The sequence below is a fragment of the Dendrobates tinctorius genome, unplaced genomic scaffold (assembly GCF_039654945.1).
Source record: "Dendrobates tinctorius isolate UK_male_01 unplaced genomic scaffold, ASM3965494v1 ptg000307l, whole genome shotgun sequence".
Lineage (NCBI taxonomy): Eukaryota > Metazoa > Chordata > Amphibia > Anura > Dendrobatidae > Dendrobates > Dendrobates tinctorius.
The window spans coordinates 327,817-347,847 of NW_027361974.1; the positions used below are offsets into that span (position 1 = coordinate 327,817).

General features: G+C 43.6%; 1 long non-coding RNA gene across 3 annotated transcripts in view; it reads left to right on the forward strand.

Annotated features, from left to right (window-relative positions):
* The window catches only part of LOC141073545 (uncharacterized), a 426,372-nt gene that overhangs the window by 276,386 nt on the left and 129,955 nt on the right, over positions 1–20,031 (forward strand). For 2 of the 3 annotated variants that reach the window (XR_012226994.1, XR_012226995.1), the window contains exon 4: positions 15,389–15,674. This is a non-coding gene — a long non-coding RNA (uncharacterized lncRNA). The remainder of the gene's footprint in view (positions 1–15,388; positions 15,675–20,031) is intronic. The other variant, XR_012226996.1, reaches the window with a different exon arrangement.

Genomic DNA, 20,031 nt, shown 5'->3' on the forward strand with positions numbered 1-20,031 from the left:
CTTTCTAGTAAATGTTTCATTCCATTGCCTGATTCACAATCTCACTGTTCAGTACTGATGCATAATCATCTCCATACTGCTGCTTTCTAGTAAATGTTTCCTTTTAACCCATTGCTGGATTCACAGCATCACTGTTCAGTACTGATGCATAATGCTTTGCATATTGATGCTTTCTAGTAAATGTTTCATTTTATCCCATTGCTGGATTCACAGCCCCACAGCTCAGTACTGATGTATAATGTCTTCCATGCTGCTGCTGATCATATGCTAAATAGTCGTGTTTGTCAGTGCTGTACATGGAAGACATCATAGCAGCTAGTTTGCATCCACTAGCTCAAAGATAACTGAAAATTTGACAGTCTGCAGAGGGAAGTACTGAGGGGGCATTTCACTTTATCCTCACCTAGTGGCACAACAACGGACCCTAGTCCCCCCACAACATGCTCAGGAGAAAATGCTTTACACCTGAAATAGCCTTTAAGGCCTGTTTCACACTTCAGTTTTTGGACGTCAGTCAAAATCCGTCGTTTTGCAAACAAAACGGATCCGCCATTTTTTTTTGCCGATCCGTTTTTTTTCCCATTCACTTGCATTAACGGCGGATTTTGACTGATGGCCATCCGTTTTTTGACGGATCCGTCATCATTTTGGCGTCTGCTGTCTTGAGTGGACGGACAATGAAACGTTTTTTGTGTGCGTCAAAAAAGCGGATAGCAACGGATCCGTCGCTGTCCGCTATGCGTTATAATGGACGCCTACGGGCGGCGGATCCGTTGGCAACTGTTAATTGACGGAATCCGCTAACGGATCCGCCTTTTTATATTGAGCATGCCCAAAAGAATTTCCTCTCATGAATTTTAACCCCAAATTCCGTTCTAGCAATTTTCTATCTCTCTCTCTCTCTGTTCATGAACTATCAGCTAAAACCGGATCCGTCAAAAAACGGATCCTGTTTCATCCGTTTGTGGCAAAACGGAAACGGATATGTTTTTTCACACTCTGGCGGATTTTGACTGACGTCAAAAAGCTAAAATGTGAAACAGGCCTTAACGATACCCATACAAATTAGACTAACGGCAGTCGAATTTTGTGGAATGAAGTACCTGGCGCGTCCGATGGCTGATACTTTTGTTTTCCCGCAGATAAACTGATGTCCTAGAAGTCTCTCAGAGAAAACACATATCTCACTAGTTTCCCCTCTGCAGACGATCTCTATTTTTCAGTTGTCTCTGAGCTAGTTGGTGAAGACGAGCTTCCACGATGTCTCACATGCACAGCACACACAGATATGAGGGAATACTGCTCTAATGTCTCTATGTAGCACATGCTGTGAAGCAGCATCATGGAGGACGTTATACAAAAATACTGAGCAGTGTAATTGTGAATCCAGTTTGTGGTGAGATAAAATACTAGAAAGTAGCAGCAACATCTACCTTTCTGCTTCTCTCCCTTTGCTTCTTCCCTCTTCTATAGACTTCATTGGGAAACTGGTTCCTTGACCAAATAATATACAAAATAAGTATTGTCTGTTACAGCATTTTCAGCAGGTCAACTATTATCTGTTCGGCATCTTCCCATGATAACATATGAGTGTTATTGGGAGCATTTAATCCTAAAGCCCCTGTACTCGATACATAACTGCTGGATGAACCATCATTGGGTAGATGGTTTGGAAGACAGCTATCTCTCCCAACTCCTCCATACACATGATCGCTTATGTGTCCTCCTACCGAATCTTCTCCTTTGCCACAGACTCCTTGATCCTCCCCAGATTCCTGTCATTGTCAGATTCCTCTGTCCTCCTCTAGGCACCTCTATCTCTCCCCCCCCACTCCTCTGTCTTCCCACAGACTCCTCTGTCCTACAGAATCTTGTGTCCTTTTACAGACTTTTTTGTTCTCCCACGAACATCCCGGTTCTCCCCAGACTTCTGTGTCCTCCCGTAGATTCTTCTGACCCCGTAGATTCCCCTGTCCTGCCCAGACTGCTCTGTCCTCCCCAGACTTCTCTGTCCTACAGACTTCCTCTGTCCTCCACAGACCTCTGTCCTACAGATTCCTCTCTCCTCCCCAGACCTCTATGTCCTACAGACACCTCTGTCCTCCCCAGACATCTACAGTTGTGGCCAAAAGTATTGACACCCCTGCAATTCTGTCAGATAATACTCAGTTTCTTCCTGAAAATGATTGCAAACACAAATTCTTTGGAATTATTATCTTCACTTAATTTGTCTTAAATGAAAAAACACAAAAAGAATTGTCCTAAAGCCAAATTGGATATAATTCCACACCAAACATAAAAAAGAGGGTGGACAAAAGTATTGGCACTGTTCGAAAAATCATGTGATGCTTCTCTAATTTGTGTAATTAACAGCACCTGTAACTTACCTGTGGCACCTAACAGGTGTTGGCAATAACTAAATCACACTTGCAGCCGGTTGACATGGATTAAAGTTGACTCAACCTCTGTCCTGTGTCCTTGTGTGTACCACATTGAGCATGGAGAAAAGAAAGAAGACCAAAGAACTGTCTGAGGACTTGAGAAACCAAATTGTGAGGAAGCATGAGCAATCTCAAGGCTACAAGTCCATCTCCAAAGACCTGAATGTTCCTGTGTCTACCGTGCGCAGTGTCATCAAGAAGTGTAAAGCCCATGGCACTGTGGCTAACCTCCCTAGATGTGGACGGAAAAGAAAAATTGACAAGAGATTTCAATGCAAGATTGTGCGGATGTTGGATAAAGAACCTCGACTAACATCCAAACAAGTTCAAGCTGCCCTGCAGTCCGAGGGTACAACAGAGTCAACCCGTACTATCTGAATGAAAAGGGACTGTATGGTAGGAGACCCAGGAAGACCCCACTTCTTACCCCGAGACATAAAGCCAGGCTGGAGTTTGCCAAAACTTACCTGAAAAAGCTTAAAACGTTTTGGAAGAATGTTCTCTGGTCAGATGAGACAAAAGAAGAGCTTTTTGGGCAAAGGCATCAACATAGAGTTTACAGGAGAAAAAAAGAGGCATTCAAAGAAAAGAACACGGTCCCTACAGTCAAACATGGCGGAGGTTCCTTGATGTTTTGGAGTTGTTTTGCTGCTTCTGGCACTGGACTGCTTGACCGTGTGCATGGCATTATGAAGTCTGAAGACTACCAGCAAATTTTGCAGCATAATGTAGGGCCCAGTGTGAGAAAGCTGGGTCTCCCTCAGAGGTCATGGGTCTTCCAGCAGGACAATGACCCAAAACACACTTCAAAAAGCACTAGAAAATGGTTTGAGAGAAAGCACTGGAGACTTCTAAGGTGGCCACCAATGAGTCCAGACCTGAATCCCATAGAACACCTGTGGAGAGATCTAAAAATGGCAGTTTGGAGAAGGCACCCTTCAAATATCAGGGACCTGGAGCAGTTTGCCAAAGAAGAATGGTCTAAAATTACAGCAGAGCATTGTAAGAAACTCATTGATGGTTACCGGAAGCGGTTGGTCGCAGTTATTTTGGCTAAAGGTCGTGCAACCAAGTATTAGGCTGAGGGTGCCAATACTTTTGTCTGGCCCATTTTTGGAGTTTTGTGTGAAATGATCAATGTTTTGCTTTTTGCTTCATTCTCTTTTGGGTTTTTTCATTTAAGACAAATTAAATGAAGATAATAATACCAAAGAATTTGTGTTTGCAATCATTTTCAGGAAGAAACTGAGTATTATCTGACAAAATTGCAGGGGTGTCAATACTTTTGGCCACAACTGTATGTCCTCCCCAGTCCTCTCTGTCCTACAGACTACTCTGTCCTATCCTACAGATTCCTCTGTCTTCCTCAGACCTCTCTGTCCTCCCCAGACCTCTCTGTCCTCCCCAGACCTCTCTGTCCTCCCCAGACCTCTCTGTCCTCCCCAGACCTCTCTGTCCTCCTCAATCCTTTCTGTCTTCCAGGCTCTTCTATCCTCCCAAAACTCTATTGGTGGCTTCTTCTCTCCACCGACATCATCGCTCAGGGGGATTCATGAGGCCCCCATAACCATTAGACTGTCAGATGATCCCACCAATATCGGCAGGTTCGTCAGATGTTGGTCCAATGTGTATGGGGGTGTAAGACCACTACGCCACCCAAGAGGGGGGACACCATGACATAAAGTGCAGCAATTAGTGCATCCTGTGAACTGACACATTGATACATTGAGGTCGCTGTTTACATTCCAGATGATGAATGTCTGATTACAGGATGATACAAATGTTGCGCTCGGAGTTTTCCTTTAGGCAGGAGGGTGATGGATCTCGATCCGAGACGTCCTGTCCGGCATCTTCGCTGTGAAATTGATTTCACGGATTGCCCTGCTTCTATTTGCGTTCCCCATCTGGATTGGGGGGCTTTCGGCAGCGGTTCGAGTCAATAGCAGAGGGAGCGTATTTTTAACAATGTGGATAAACGTTGATATAAATAGGGGGGGGGAAATGAATGGAGACAACCAGGAATATTTACATAAATCAACCAATCTGCGCAGAATTGGAGCCACGGATGGATCCTTTGTTCTGGAGCTTCGCTTCAACGTCGATGCTCTGAGAGAGGGTGTTAAAACCGAGGCACGTCTTGTACTTGTGAATACCAATGAATCTGTTGCCATGGAAACGGTACCTAGTCAACGAGCTCAGAACTTTTTTCCTTTAATTTTTTTTTTTTTTTTTTTTTTTGCACCCAAAGAATTTTGGGAAAGACTATAAAGTTGAATGATATCATTTTCATAAATATTTATTTTCTTGTTCGTTGCAGTAATGGATATTTGCAACAAAAAAAATGAAAAAAAAAAAAAAGTCTGTGCTCCATTTTTTGGGATCTTTTGGCTACATTATAAAAATGTTGCATGGAAAGACAAAATATTTTACTGTGTTACATTATACTATATTTTATATTACAGCTTCCCAATACCAGAGATGCAATCAGTAATATATTCCAATTTTATGTACAGAAAATTATTTTCCCGTAAACGTATGTTCCACTGGCCACAGTATTAGACGAGCATGTATACTTTCTACCAAAAACAGTGCCATACCTGCACTATAGGTGTAGGAACGTCCTTTCACTTCCCAGCATGTATTGCTCCTGCCCTTTTCCAATGGCTTTCCAGAGGTGAGAGAAATAGCACCAGATGGCCAGCATTGAAAAAATAAATATATATAGTGACAACGTCACTGGCAAGGTGCTGCAGGGGACATATGTTTTGCTGAGGTTAATGGATTCAGTGATGTAAAACACAGGAGTTCTTCCTTCAGCACATTAAGTGTTGCAAGGGGTTAACAGCCAGTTTGTAAAAGGGCTAGGTTTTTAGTGGACAACCATAGAGTGGGTGGGCGGGTCTTCACCGTATCTCCACCCCAGGGTGTGGTCTGGGGCTTAAATAGCTGGCCTGCAGAGGCAGTGAGTGTTCAGTGTCTGGAGAGGAACTAACGCAAAGACTGTGCTTTGTGCTACCACTTTGTTTTGTTTTCCTGTTTTGCCCAGAGGACCGTGTTTGTTTTTACTTCACCTTGGTTTATACTGCATCTAATAAATCAAGGAAATTCCAACTGACCAAGGGTGAAGACGTCAAAGCATTTTTGAGAGAGTAGCAGAGCGTGAGCAGCTACTGCCAGAGCAGTGGGCATTGGAGTGACTATGTCGGTTAGCGCACAAAGGGTTCACCACTGGGCATATTATGGGGACAAACCGCCTTGATCCCAAATGTTTTATTTACTGCATCTTGTACAGAAATGGTTGCAGTCGGAGTCCTCCACTCCAGCCTAGATGGTCAAGTGGGTTGTCATGGACAGATCCGTTCATTCCCATCCTAGGCCGGTGCATTCCTCGGTTGCCCAAGGAGAGCCCCCAGAATGCAGATGACCTGGTGGGCCTAGTGAAATGGTACCAGGTGGTTGAGAGGTCCCTAAGAAAGCCAGGGGGTGGTTCATCCCCATAGTGGAGTACCCCGCGGGAGCCTGAGTCCCAAAAGAAAGGTAGTAGAGCCACCACTGGAGGGAGTCCTAGATCCAAAGGGGTCGCTGAGGGGCTGTCAAGGGTTGTTGGTAAAGACTTGCTCTGCTGGAGATGTAGTGGTCCGGGACACATAGCCACCGGTTGTCCTTTGTCTTCCGAGGAGATGGACTGTAGCCTTCGGAGGCACTGCTCGTACCATGCCTGTCCCACCTGCAGTGTGGACTGTCAGCCCAGTGAAGGGCTGTAGACATGTGCTGTGACAATAAATGGGGTGCTGGTGTTAGGACTCTTGGACTCAGGGAGTTTTTTGACCCTTATAAGGGCCACACTACCCCACCAGTTTATCCCAGGGAAACACGTAGACATTTGCTATGTCCATGATGACGCCAAGGACTACCCTGTCGCCAGAGTGACGATAAAAACGAACCATGGTACTGAGTCACGTGAAGTTGGGGTAGTAAAAGACTTGCTACACTTGGTGATAATCGGGTGGCACTTTAGTCAGTTCTGGGACTTTTGGGAGCAGGTGAGGGTGCTCACTAACTCAGACAGGAGCTGGTCCACCCATGAAGAATTCCCATAGCAGTCAGAGTTCCCCATGTGTGTCCTTGCTGGTGTCGATGACGAGACGGTGACCAGTGAGGCTTAGATTCCTGAGCTGGGGGGAATTTTGGGATTGCCCAAATGCAGAATCTTACTTTTAAAAATGAGTTTGACAATGTGACTATGATAAATGGGGTTGCTAAAGAGCCAGGAGCCTACACCAGGTGTGGAGACACAGCATTGTATCTACATTAACCAGACATCTATTTTTAGTAAGCCAGGAACAATAGACTGTTATCTATATGTTGACTTCTGAATTTGTGTTTCTTTCTGGTTGGTAAAGAAAACAGTCTTTTGGTTGTGTAAGCCTGTAATATAGGCTTGTAAGTTGATATTTGATATAACATAGTGTGCTCTTATCCTTGATGACTAGGGACGTTTACTGATATGCTAATTATGCATTGTCTAGGCCAGCTAGCTTGTTGACTTTGGAAACAGGAGGAAAAACTATGCAAATAGATTACATAATCAGGGCGTCACCATTCTTCCCCTTATCTGTGACTGCTGGATTGAAGGACACTTGTTAACCATAAAAAGAGGTTATATGCCTCTGTATGAGACAGAGATTCAGCCTAGACTTCCAAACATCCAAAGGACCAGAGACAGGACAGCAGCCAAGACATCATGGCTCCATCACAAGATTTCATTCTACAGGCCGCTAACTTAGGGGAACTCGGCCCCGGCTGTAAGAATACAGATCTGCATCATTGGCCATCACTGAACAATGTTGCTGGTAGATATTGAGCACCTCTGTAGCTGGTATATACTGGGCACATCTGTAGCTGGTATATACTTGGCACCTCTGTAGCTGGTATATACTGGACATAGCTAGCTGGTATATACTGGACACCTCTGTAGCTGGTATATACTGGACACCTCTGTAGCTTAGCTGTATATGCTGGGCACCTCTGTACCTGTTATATACCGGGCACCTCTGTAGCTGGTATATACCGGGCACTTATGTAGCTGGTATATACTGGGCACATCTGTAGCTTAGCTGTATATACTGGACACATCTGTAGCTTAGCTGTATATACTGGGCACATCTGTAGCTTAGCTGTATATACTGGGCACATCTGTAGCTTAGCTGTATATACTGGGCACATGTGTAGCTGATATATACTTGGCATCTCTGTAGCTGATATATACTGGACATAGCTAGCTGGTATATACTGGACACCTCTGTAGCTGGTATATACTGGGCACATCTGTAGCTTAGCTGTATATACTGGGCACATCTGTAGCTGGTATATACTTGGCACCTCTGTAGCTGGTATATACTGGACATAGCTAGCTGGTATATACTGGACACCTCTGTAGCTGGTATATACTGGGCACATCTGTAGCTGGTATATGCTGGGCACCTATGTACCTGTTATATACCGGGCACCTCTGTAGCTGGTATATACCGGGCACTTCTGTAGCTGGTATATACTGGGCACATCTGTAGCTTAGCTGTATATACTGGACACATCTGTAGCTTAGCTGTATATACTGGGCACATCTGTAGCTGGTATATACTTGGCACCTCTGTAGCTGGTATATACTGGACATATCTAGCTGATATATACTGTACACCTCTGTAGCTGGTATATACTGGGCACATCTGTAGCTTAGCTGTATATGCTGGGCACCTCTGTACCTGTTGTGTAAAATGTCTGTAAGGTATGATGTTTTCTGTTGGAACCTTCCAGAATCTCCCCTTTCCTTCTGAGGACATTGTAGACTGTCAGCTGCAGCATTCCCCTCACCTCCCCCCCTCTGCCTGCTGGTAACAGGAAACCGGGCTTTTCCTCTGGAAGCCTTCCCCTTCCCCCATCCACCCCCAGCACAGCTAAGTAGAAAAGATGTCCCTTTGTTCTGAAACCACGAGGTTTGAATACAGGTATAGGAAATATTAAAAAAGCCTAGCGGGCGCTTCGCTCATGACAGAGATATAAAACCCACATTTTTGCGAAGGGCACGAGGCCAACTTTCTAATTTCTAATTTTCACAGTTATAACCTCTCCAGAAACTGAGATATGCATTGCTCCGCCCTATGTGTGTTGGTACGGGCTTTTCTCGTTTAGATATAGTTATTCTAAGTTTTGTAGCCAAATCATCACTTAGAGAAAGGGGGGTTGGACCTCACCAGACCGCCCCTTTTGTGATGTCACAGACCCTAGGCTATAAGGTATTCCCTACCAAATTCCAGTCAGTGGAGCTGGAGTTCTGATGCTGAACAGACCTACCCCATGTCTTGGGATGTTTGGTTGCGGCCCATCCCCCAGCCACATGGTCTGCCTGATACCGACTAAGCACATGTGAGTGATACTTTCTGTCTTTTTAATCCCTTTATGTTATATTTGTATTGTACATATTTGATGTCTCAATTTATAGCAACTTTTATCTATGTAATCACTGCCCTTTTGGGAATAAATGATCAAATCTATTATCTCTGTCTCCATGCTCTAAGAAACGAACTATGCGCCTTTTTAGATAATCGCTACTAATTTGGGGTTTGTCACGGACCCTCTTAATTAACTCTGTGATTAAGTAAAGCGTGGCTGGTGGCAGCGTGGTGTGTGCGGTTGGTTAGGCTAGTTGGCAGTACAGACGGGTCTTACATGCTGAATGAGGGGCTGCGGCCACAGCATTGATAATTCTCTTACTGCAGTAGTCTAAGTGCCCATACACAACAAGCAGCCCATCCGGCGACAACTTATCCTAGGTGCAGTTCCCTGACTGACCTGAGGGTAAGGGGGGGGCGCCAGAGAGCTGCGAGTTCCAAAGTGGAACTGAGAAAGTGGGATATACATAAATCACCGCAGTTCTTGGAAGATGGTTAGCAGTGGTGAGGCATCTAAAATACCCCCCTGCGGTAAATTGTTAGAGCGAGATTAGCTTGCTGTATATTTTGGTCACATGGTGTCAGTGATGGGATAACTAAGATAAGTCCCCACTGTGCCTGTGATAGCCGTGTGCCGGCAGTGCGTCGCGTCCCTCCGTCCGCTGACAAACCCGTGTCAGTGGTGGGATTCTCACATATTGGTGGCACAGGTTGCGCTGTCCATCACAATTTGGTGGCAGCGGTCTGCTGTTCGTCAGACCTGTTATATACCAGGCACCTCTGTAGCTGGTATATACCAGGCACCTCTGTAGCAGGTATTTACCGGGCACTTCTGTAGCTGGTATATACTGGGTACTTCTGTAGCTGGTATATACTGGGCACCTCTGCAGCTGGTATATACTTGGCACCTCTGTAGCTGGTATATACCGGGCACCTCTGTGGCTGGTATATACCGGGCACTTCTGTAGCTGGTATATACCGGGCACTTCTGTAGCTGGTATATACTGGGCACCTCTGTAGCTATATATACTTGGCACCTCTGTAGCTTAGCTGTATATACTAGTCACCTCTGTAGCTGTTATATACTGGGCACACCTGGAGCTGGCATATACCGGACACCTCTAGCTGGTATATTTATAGGGCACCTCTGTAGCTGGTATATACTGGGCACCTCTGTACCTGGAATATGCCAGGCACCTCTGTAGCTGGTATATAAGGCCGGTTTCACATTAGCGCTTTTTCAGCGCACGCACGGCCGGGGGTAGCTCCGCCCCCGAGCCGGCTCTCAACCCGGCGTGCCCGCCCCTTGCTTGTAGCGCCGCCTACTAGCGGACAGCGGCGCCTGCGATCGGCGCACCCTATCTTTAGCATAGGGTGCGCAGATCGTGCGCAGGCCGTGCGCTAGTTGCGCTTTGACCTGCGCTGCGCACTTTTGACGGTGCGCCGTGCGCGCCAAAATCAAACTTTTCGGATTTTGGCGCGCACGGCACACCGTCAAAAGTGCGCAGCGCAGGTCAAAGCGCAACTAGCGCACGGCCTGCGCACGATCTGCGCACCCTATGCTAAAGATAGGGTACGCCGATCGCAGGCGCCGCTGTCCGCTAGTAGGCGGCGCTACAAGCAAGGGGCGGGCACGCCGGGCAGAGAGCCGGCTCGGGGGCGGAGCTACCCCCGGCCGTGCGTGCGCTGAAAAAGCGCTAATGTGAAACCGGCCTTCCGGGCACTTCTGTAGCTGGTATATACTGAGCACATCTGGAGCTGGCATATACTGGACACATCTGTAGCTGGTATATACTGGACACATTTGTAGCTTAGCTGTATATACTAGGCACCTCTGTAGCTGTTATATACAGGGCACCTCTGGAGCTGTTATATACTAGGCACCTTTGTAGCTGGTATATACTGAGGACATCTGGAGCTGGCATATACTGGACACATCTGTAGCTGGCATATACTGGACACATCTGTAGCTGGTATATACTGGACACATCTGTAGCTTAGCTGTATATACTAGGCACCTTTGTAGCTGTTATATAATGGGCACATCTGGAGCTGGTATATACTGGGCACCTCTGTAGCTGGTATATACAGAGCACCTCTGTAGCTGGTATATACAGAGCACCTCTGTAGCTGGTATATACAGAGCACCTCTGTAGCTGGTATATACAGAGCACCTCTGTAGCTGGTATATACTGGGCACCTCTGTAGCTGGTATATACTGAGCACATCTGGAGCTGGTATATACTGGACACATCTGTAGCTTAGCTGTATATACTAGGCACCTCTGTAGCTGTTATATACTGGGCACATCTGGAGCTGGCATATACTGGACACCTCTGTAGCTGGTATATACAGAGCACCTCTGTAGCTGGTATATACAGAGCACCTCTGTAGCTGGTATATACAGAGCACCTCTGTAGCTGGTATATACAGGGCACCTCTGTAGCTGGTATATACAGAGCACCTCTGTAGCTGGTATATACTGGGCACCTCTGTAGCTGGTATATACTGGGCACATCTGTAGCTGGTATATACTGGGCACCTCTGTAGCTGGTATATACTGGGCACATCTGTAGCTGGTATATACTGGGCACATATGTAGCTGGCGTTTACTGGACACCTCTGTAGCTGGTATATACAGAGCACCTCTGTAGCTGGTATATACAGGGCACCTTTGTAGCTGGTATATACTGGACACCTCTGTAGCTGGTATATACTGGGCACCTCTGTAGCTGGTATATACTGGGCACCTCTGTAGCTGGTATATACTGGGCACATCTGTAGCTGGTATACACTGGGCACATCTGTAGCTGGTATATACTGGGCACATATGTAGCTGGCGTTTACTGGACACCTCTGTAGCTGGTATATACAGAGCACCTCTGTAGCTGGTATATACAGGGCACCTTTGTAGCTGGTATATACTGGACACCTCTGTAGCTGGTATACACTGGGCACCTCTGTAGCTGGTATACACTGGGCACATCTGTAGCTGGTATATACTGGGCACATCTGTAGCTGGTATATACTGGGCACATCTGTAGCTGGTATATACTGGGCACATCTGTAGCTGGTATACACTGGGCACATATGTAGCTGGCGTTTACCGGACACCTCTGTAGCTGGTATATACAGAGCACCTCTGTAGCTGGTATATACAGGGCACCTCTGTAGCTGGTATATACTGGGCACATCTGTAGCTGGTATACACTGGGCACATCTGTATCTGGTATACACTGGGCACATATGTAGCTGACATTTACCGGACACCTCTAGCTGGTATATACAGAGCACCTCTGTAGCTGGTATATACAGGGCACCTCTGTAGCTGGTATATACTGGGCACATCTGTAGCTGGTATACACTGGGCACATCTGTATCTGGTATACACTGGGCACATATGTAGCTGGCGTTTACCGGACACCTCTGTAGCTGGTATATACAGAGCACCTCTGTAGCTGGTATATACAGGGCACATCTGTAGCTGGTATATACTGGGCACATCTGTAGCTGGTATACACTGGGCACATCTGTATCTGGTATACACTGGGCACATATGTAGCTGACATTTACCGGACACCTCTGTAGCTGGTATATGCCGGGCACCTCTGGTATTTACTGGGACCGACTTGGTAGTCAGTAGATACAGTATATCCTATTATATACATGCTGATAGAGATTTCATCCTCTTACCACCTTCCCTAGGGGAGGAGACCCCAGTTGCAGCCTCATCTTTAAAAGCCCCTTGTTCCATCCATGAAGAACACCCAGTTTTTGATGCTGATATTTCGGAGCGTGTGCGGAAGGTCTGAGCCTCTCGCTCCCAGCTCTTGTTTTTCAGTCGGATCCCAGGCTGTTGGAGAAGACTGCAGTGAAACGCTGCACAATTATTAATCCTTTCGTAGCTAGAGGACAACGCTGCGTTATAATATAATGTGTTTCTGTCGCCTGGGAATAGTCTAGTAATTCCGAAATGTCATCGCCGGACATTCAAATTTTTCGCTTCTACACTCAGGAAATCTATTTTTGCTTCTTATTTATGGATTATGAGAAAAGACAGAGAAGAACGGGAAAGGACTAGAGATGTGTATTAAAGGCAACCAGTCAGCACATGTTTGAAAATGTCAGTAGTGGTACAGCTGTATAGGCGCTTGTCCCCCAATTAAAATGATACCTTTCTTGTCAAGATCCGATGTGCCAGTCATGAGAAATTTAATGTATAAATCATATGAAAATCAGGCTGTAAGTGCACTGGGCGTGTCAGGATGAATCCGTCTAAGTGCAGTGACACGCCCCCGGTGCACTATCATCATGATCTGCATATTGCTTCAACCCCAGATTTATCAAGACTGGCACATCCGATCTGCACAAGAAAGGTATCATTTTTACTGCGGACAAAGCGCCTACAATGAGCAAAGTGTGATTTCCTTCCTTCTTCCACAGTTTGTATGTGCCGTTACAATTCAGCATCAAATGAATGAAGCTGCAATACCACATACAACCTGTACAAGTATGTGGTGCTGTTGTTTTCTAAGAAAGAAGCCAGTGATAGTGATTGACTTTTATCCATTGGTGGATAAATTACAGCTATAGCTAGTAACTATTCCTAACAACTCCTCCCATGTGCATGTATACTCAATTAGACTGAGCATGCATGTTTTGTAAAAAGTAGGAAAACGATCAGCTTATTCAATTTAACATGTCTGATGTCTCTTTTTTCCAATGTCATCTGTAGGAGGCTCCCATATATATATAAGATAGGTGACCAGTCCTAAGGAAACTGGAGGGTTCAGCCACCCTAAACTAACTCTCCTACTATAGTCAGGGTGTGTGTCCATCGTGTCTGCTCCACACATAACACAGTGTATCAACTCTTCCACGACTCTGCCTTTATATTGCAACTATTCACAAAGTCATCTCGAAAACCCCAAAACAGGACAAAAAAATTCTGAGCCCAGCGCTAAGGTCTAGTTATACATTATACATGACATGTAGGCTCCAGCATGGCTGACATGTGATGTGGCCCCAGGGTGAGGATGAATCACATATTCCCGATCAGGACTAGAATTCTGTAGTAACCTGTCATAGGCATCTGAGCAGAATTTCTGAGCTTCTGATGTTTCATCCCTGCACTTTGGGAATGTTGGAACTTTTTACAATCATGTAAAAGTAAATATAGGAATCTTTGTAATATATCCTACCAGAGACATATGCTTCTTTCTCCACTTGTGAGCTATTTCTCCGCTACATGCCGCCCAAATTCATCATTCATTCTAAAAAGCTGCTTAATATCCATCATGATTGTCAGCTTACTCTTATTTCATCCTTCTCCGCTAGATTTCTAAAACTTAACATGGACAAAACAGAATTCATCATCTTTCCCCCATCTCACTCGACTCCCCCAACAGTCCTATCCATTAAAGTAAATGGCTGCCCACTCTGCCCAGTCCCACAAGCTCGCTGCCTCGGGGTAATCCTTGACTCTGTTCTCTCTGTCAAACCAGATATCCAAGCCCTTTCCACTTCCTGCCGACTTCAACTCAAAAACATCTCCCAGATCCGTACATTCCTCAACCAAGAATCTGCAAAAACCCTAGTCCATGCCCTCATCATCTCCCGCCTTGACTACTGCAACCTCCTGCCCTGTGGCCTCCCCTCTAACACTCTCACACCCCTCCAATCTATTCTAAACTCTGCTGCCTGACTAATCCACCTGCCCCCCCGCTATTTCCCGGCTTCTCTCTGTCAATCCCTGCACTGGCTCCCCATTGCCCAGAGACTACAGTCCAAAACCCTAACCATGACATACAAAGCCATTCACAACCTGTCTCCTCCATACATCTGTGACCTCGTCTCCCGGTACTTTCCTGCACGCAAGCTCCAATCCTCACAGGATCTCCTTCTCTACTCCCCTCTTATCTCCTCTTCCCACAATCGCATACAAGATTTCTTGCGCATCCCCCTACTCTGGAACTCTCTACCCCAACATATCAGACTCTCACCTACCATCGAAACCTTCAAAAAGAGCCTGAAGACCCACCTCTTCCGACAAGCCTACAACCTGCAGTAACCTCCGATCGACCAAACCGCTGCATGACCAGCTCTACCCTCGCCTACTGTATTCTCACCCATCCCTTATAGATTGTGAGCCCTCGAGGGCAGGGTCCTCTCCTCCTGTCCTGTACCAGTCGTGACCTGTTGTTGAAGATTACTGTACTTGTATTTATTATCTATACCCCTCCTCACATATAAATGTCCATGGAATAAATGGTGCTATAACAAAGAAATAATATTAAAGTTAATGGTTTTGGAAGAAAAAGAGGAGAAACAAACATGTAAAAATGGAAAATAGTAAAGTCACCCCAGTACTGAATTCACAGCTACACTGCTCTGTAGTACTGTATAATGTCCTATATGTTCATCCATGTATATATTTTTTGTTCTTATTATTGCTTATTTTTTCTTATTAGTATTTATTTCCTTATTTTTTTGTTTCAGGACTATGAGAAATTCAGACCAAGGTAAGGGTTACCAATCAGATAGTTGATTATTCATGGACCAAGAGCTTCCTATTTTGGATCATTTCCATCGGAGAGAGAATTATGTATGTATTGGGATTTCCCGAATGCTGGAAGTACATGATCCTTCCTGTGAAGTAGACATGTCTGATAGATGTGCTCACGTCTCAGTCTTCAGTGATGTCAGGAGCACGGGCAGAGACGATCTCTGGAGGGAGCGAGAGAATGAAAGAGAGAAAGAAGAGAAAACAGAAAGATGGAGACAGGTGAGTGATGGATGAGAGAGAGAAAGGAAATGGGCAAAGAGATGGAGGGAAGGAGAAAAAAGATAAAGAGAGAAGGAAGTGGGTAAGAAAGAGATGAGAGCAAGAGGCAAAAAAGAGATGAGAGCAAGAGGCAAAAAAGAGATGAGAGCAAGAGGCAAAAAAGAGATGAGAGCAAGAGGCAGAATAGAGAGAGATGGAACAAGAAAAAGAGGAGAGAAAATGTACAGAGGCATTGTGAGAAAAGAATGGGAAGACAAAGATGTAAGCGAGAGCAAAGAAGGAAAAGAGAAAACGCGGAAGAAAAAGAAGAGGGATGAGAGAATGAATGAAAGAGAGGGATAGCTGGGAAAGAGGTCTAGTGAAAATGAATAGAGACAAGAGAGAGGCAGAAAGAGAGAGGAGACAAACAAGAAAAGAGGGAGACAAGAGTAAGGAAACAAAATAAAGTAAGGCTACGTACCCACGTATGCAGAAAATTCCGGACTAAAAACCGGACTCCTTCCCAGGAAAAACGCATTTTTTTCACTTTTTTCGCGGGGTTTTTTTTCGTGCATTTTTTTTCCGGAGCATCCACCTTCTCAATAGAATATAGTTGGAAATGCGTTTTTTTTTCTCGCAAAATGAATGAACATGCTGTTTTTTTCCACAATGCGTTTTTTTTAATAAAACGTGCACAAAAATTGCGGCATGCATTATAAGAATGGGATGCTTAATGTATGCATTTTTTAAGCATTTCTGCAGGGGAAAAAAAAAAAACACTTAAAAAATGCGAAAAAAAAAACCGCTTACGTAGGCACGCAGCCTAAAAAGAGAGGAACAGAAGAGAGAGAAAAAAGAGGAAGAGTGTCAGCGGTCAAGGAGAGAGAGATGAGAAAGAAAGATAGAAAGAGGGGGAGTGAGAGAAACTAGAGAGGTGATGAAAAGGGAGAGAGAGATAAAGAAAAGAGAGAAAACAGATGTGAAACTGGGAGGGGAGAAAAGAGAGAAAGAAGGAAAGGAGAAAGGGAGGAGAAGAGAAAAGGAATAACATGGAGATAGACAAGAAATCTCTCTAATATCGGACGGATTTAACCCTAAATTCTATAAGATTCCTGAATGGACAATGCGGACCCCCATGATTTCCGCCCATATGAAGCCCCTAATTCCTCTTGTCCCCGGTCGCTGTGTGGCATCATCTTAATTTCTTCTTACTCCGGGCTCTCGGGGGGCTTGCAGAGGCGGTAACACATTTCCAGGAGGAGCAACCGAGTTCTGCATTGCATTCAGAAAGTCATGGAAGCTTTCACCTGAGCAGCGAGGCGCCACGGAAATAGTGGTGAGGGCCGTCACCGGTCCTACTCATCAAAGGGAACGTGAAGACAATGTAACCTCAGAGCGACCGAAGGAATGAGGGAAAGAACATAAGAACCTGCATTTCTCAGATACATCTCGTGTCCAGGGCTCCATACTGGCCAATGAAGCCAAGGCATCGGCAGATGGTCCGTATTTTTTTTCGGTGATTATACTTTAGTCCTTCTTGTCAGTCTTATCCAATATTTTTTCACATTCACTGGGGCTAATTTTACAACTAAAAAAGCTGAATACGTTTTTGGAGCCTCAATGGAAATGACAGAAACAAAAAATTCCACAAAAATACACATAGAACAAGCAAAAACCAGGGATAAATTGCACAAGAGTGCCAAAATTTCTGCAAAAGGTGTATTGTAATATTTCGTCTGCACTGGCCTCTACTGGAGAAAAGTGGTATTACAGTGCTTCCAATAAAATCATTAGATGACAATAAGTCCTCCGGAGCAGAAATCACTATTTTACCGCTGGTTCTTGGTAGTAGAACCCTCGTTGATGTCCGTATGACCTTAAAGGGTATATAAAGGGGTAGCGTTACTCAAAACAAATGTAAGGTTTCATTAAAAATTTGTCAAAAAGTATGAATTTGCTTTAAAATAACAAAACAGAGCAGCCTGTGCATCAACAGGTGAAAAACAACTTTTTTTTTTTATTATTATTTTTAAGCAGAAACAACCAGTGGGACATTTTTTATGAACGTGGACGATCCCTTTAAAATACATAGTGTTATTAAATGCATGAGTGTTATGGCATAGTCGTGCACATGAAGAATTCATGAACATTATCTCCTGGGCCAAAAATCATGTTAGGTGTCCCAGTCAGTAATATAAAAATAAAGTGGGAATTGAAGGCAAGAAAGCAGAAGAAAAGGCAAAAAAAACCAATACAGACTGAAACGACCTCTTAATGTGTTTCTCTTGCAAGAACTAAAGAAATTGTATCCAGTGCTCGGACTCCTACTGGGAATCTGTAATATGCTCATCACAGCGAGCGCGTCCTGTTCCATTCTCCAAATACATCCTTTCATTCTAGGCCGAAAATTAATACCATGTGAAAATGTAGAACTTTGAATAAAACTTATTTTTAGCACCAGCTAAGATCAGATAAATGAAATCCAAGCAACAAACCAAAAGCCTGGATTATATCTAAACTAACAAAACACTATACGATCACCCCGTGTGTGTAATACTGCCCCTATATACTAGAATAGAACTACTATAATACTGCCCCTATGTACAGGAATATAACTACTATAATACTGCTCCTATGTACAGGAATATAACTACTATAATACTGCCCCTATGTACAAGAATATAACTACTATAATACTGCCCCCTATGTACAAGAATATAACTACTATAATACTGCCCCCTATGTACAAGAATATAACTACTATAATACTGCTCCTATGTACAAGAATATAACTACTATAATACTGCCCCTATGTACAAGAATATAACTACTATAATACAGCCCCTATGTACAAGAATATAACTACTATAATACTGCCCCCCTATGTACAAGAATATAACTACTATAATACTGCTCCTATGTACAAGAATATAACTACTATAATACTGCCCCTATGTACAAGAATATAACTACTATAATACTGCTCCTATGTACAGGAATATAACTACTATAATACTGCCCCTATGTACAAGAATATAACTACTATAATACTGCCCCCTATGTACAAGAATATAACTACTATAATACTGCCCCTATGTACAAGAATATAACTACTATAATACTGCTCCTATGTACAGGAATATAACTACTATAATACTGCCCCTATGTACAAGAATATAACTACTATAATACTGCCCCTATGTACAAGAATATAACTACTATAATACTGCTCCTATGTACAGGAATATAACTACTATAATACTGCCCCTATGTCCAAGAATATAACTACTATAATACTGCCCCTATGTACAAGAATATAACTACTATAATACTGCCCCCTATGTACAAGAATATAACTACTATAATACTGCCCCCTATGTACAAGAATATAACTTCTATAATACTGCCACCTATGTACAAGAATATAACTACTATAATACTGCCACCTATGTACAAGAATATAACTACTATAATACTGCCACCTATGTACAAGAATATAACTTCTATAATACTGCCACCTATGTACAAGAATATAACTTCTTTAATACTGCCCCTATATACAAGAATATAACTACTATAATACTGCCCCCTATGTACAAGAATATAACTACTATAATACTGCCCCTATGTACAAGAATATAACTACTATAATACTGCCCCCTATGTACAAGAATATAACTACTATAATACTGCCACCTATGTACAAGAATATAACTTCTATAATACTGCCACCTATGTACAAGAATATAACTACTATAATACTGCCACCTATGTACAAGAATATAACTACTATAATACTGCTCCTATGTACAGGAATATAACTACTATAATACTGCTCCTATGTACAAGAATATAACTACTATAATACTGCGCCCTGTGTGCAAGAATATAACTACTATAATACTGCTCCTATGTACAGGAATATAACTACTATAATACTGCCCCTATGTACAAGAATATAACTACTATAATACTGCTCCTATGTACAAGAATATAACTAGTATAATACTGCTCCTATGTACAAGAATATAACTACTATAATACTGCCCCTATGTACAAAAATATAACTACTATAATACTGCTCCTATGTACAAGAATATAACTAGTATAATACTGCTCCTATGTACAAGAATATAACTAGTATAATACTGCTCCTATGTACAAGAATATAACTAGTATAATACTGCTCCTATGTACAAGAATATAACTAGTATAATACTGCTCCTATGTACAAGAATATAACTACTATAATACTGCTCCTATGTACAAGAATATAACTACTATAATACTGCTCCTATGTACAAGAATATAACTACTATAATACTGCCCCTATGTACAGGAATATAACTACTATAATACTGCTCCTATGTACAAGAAT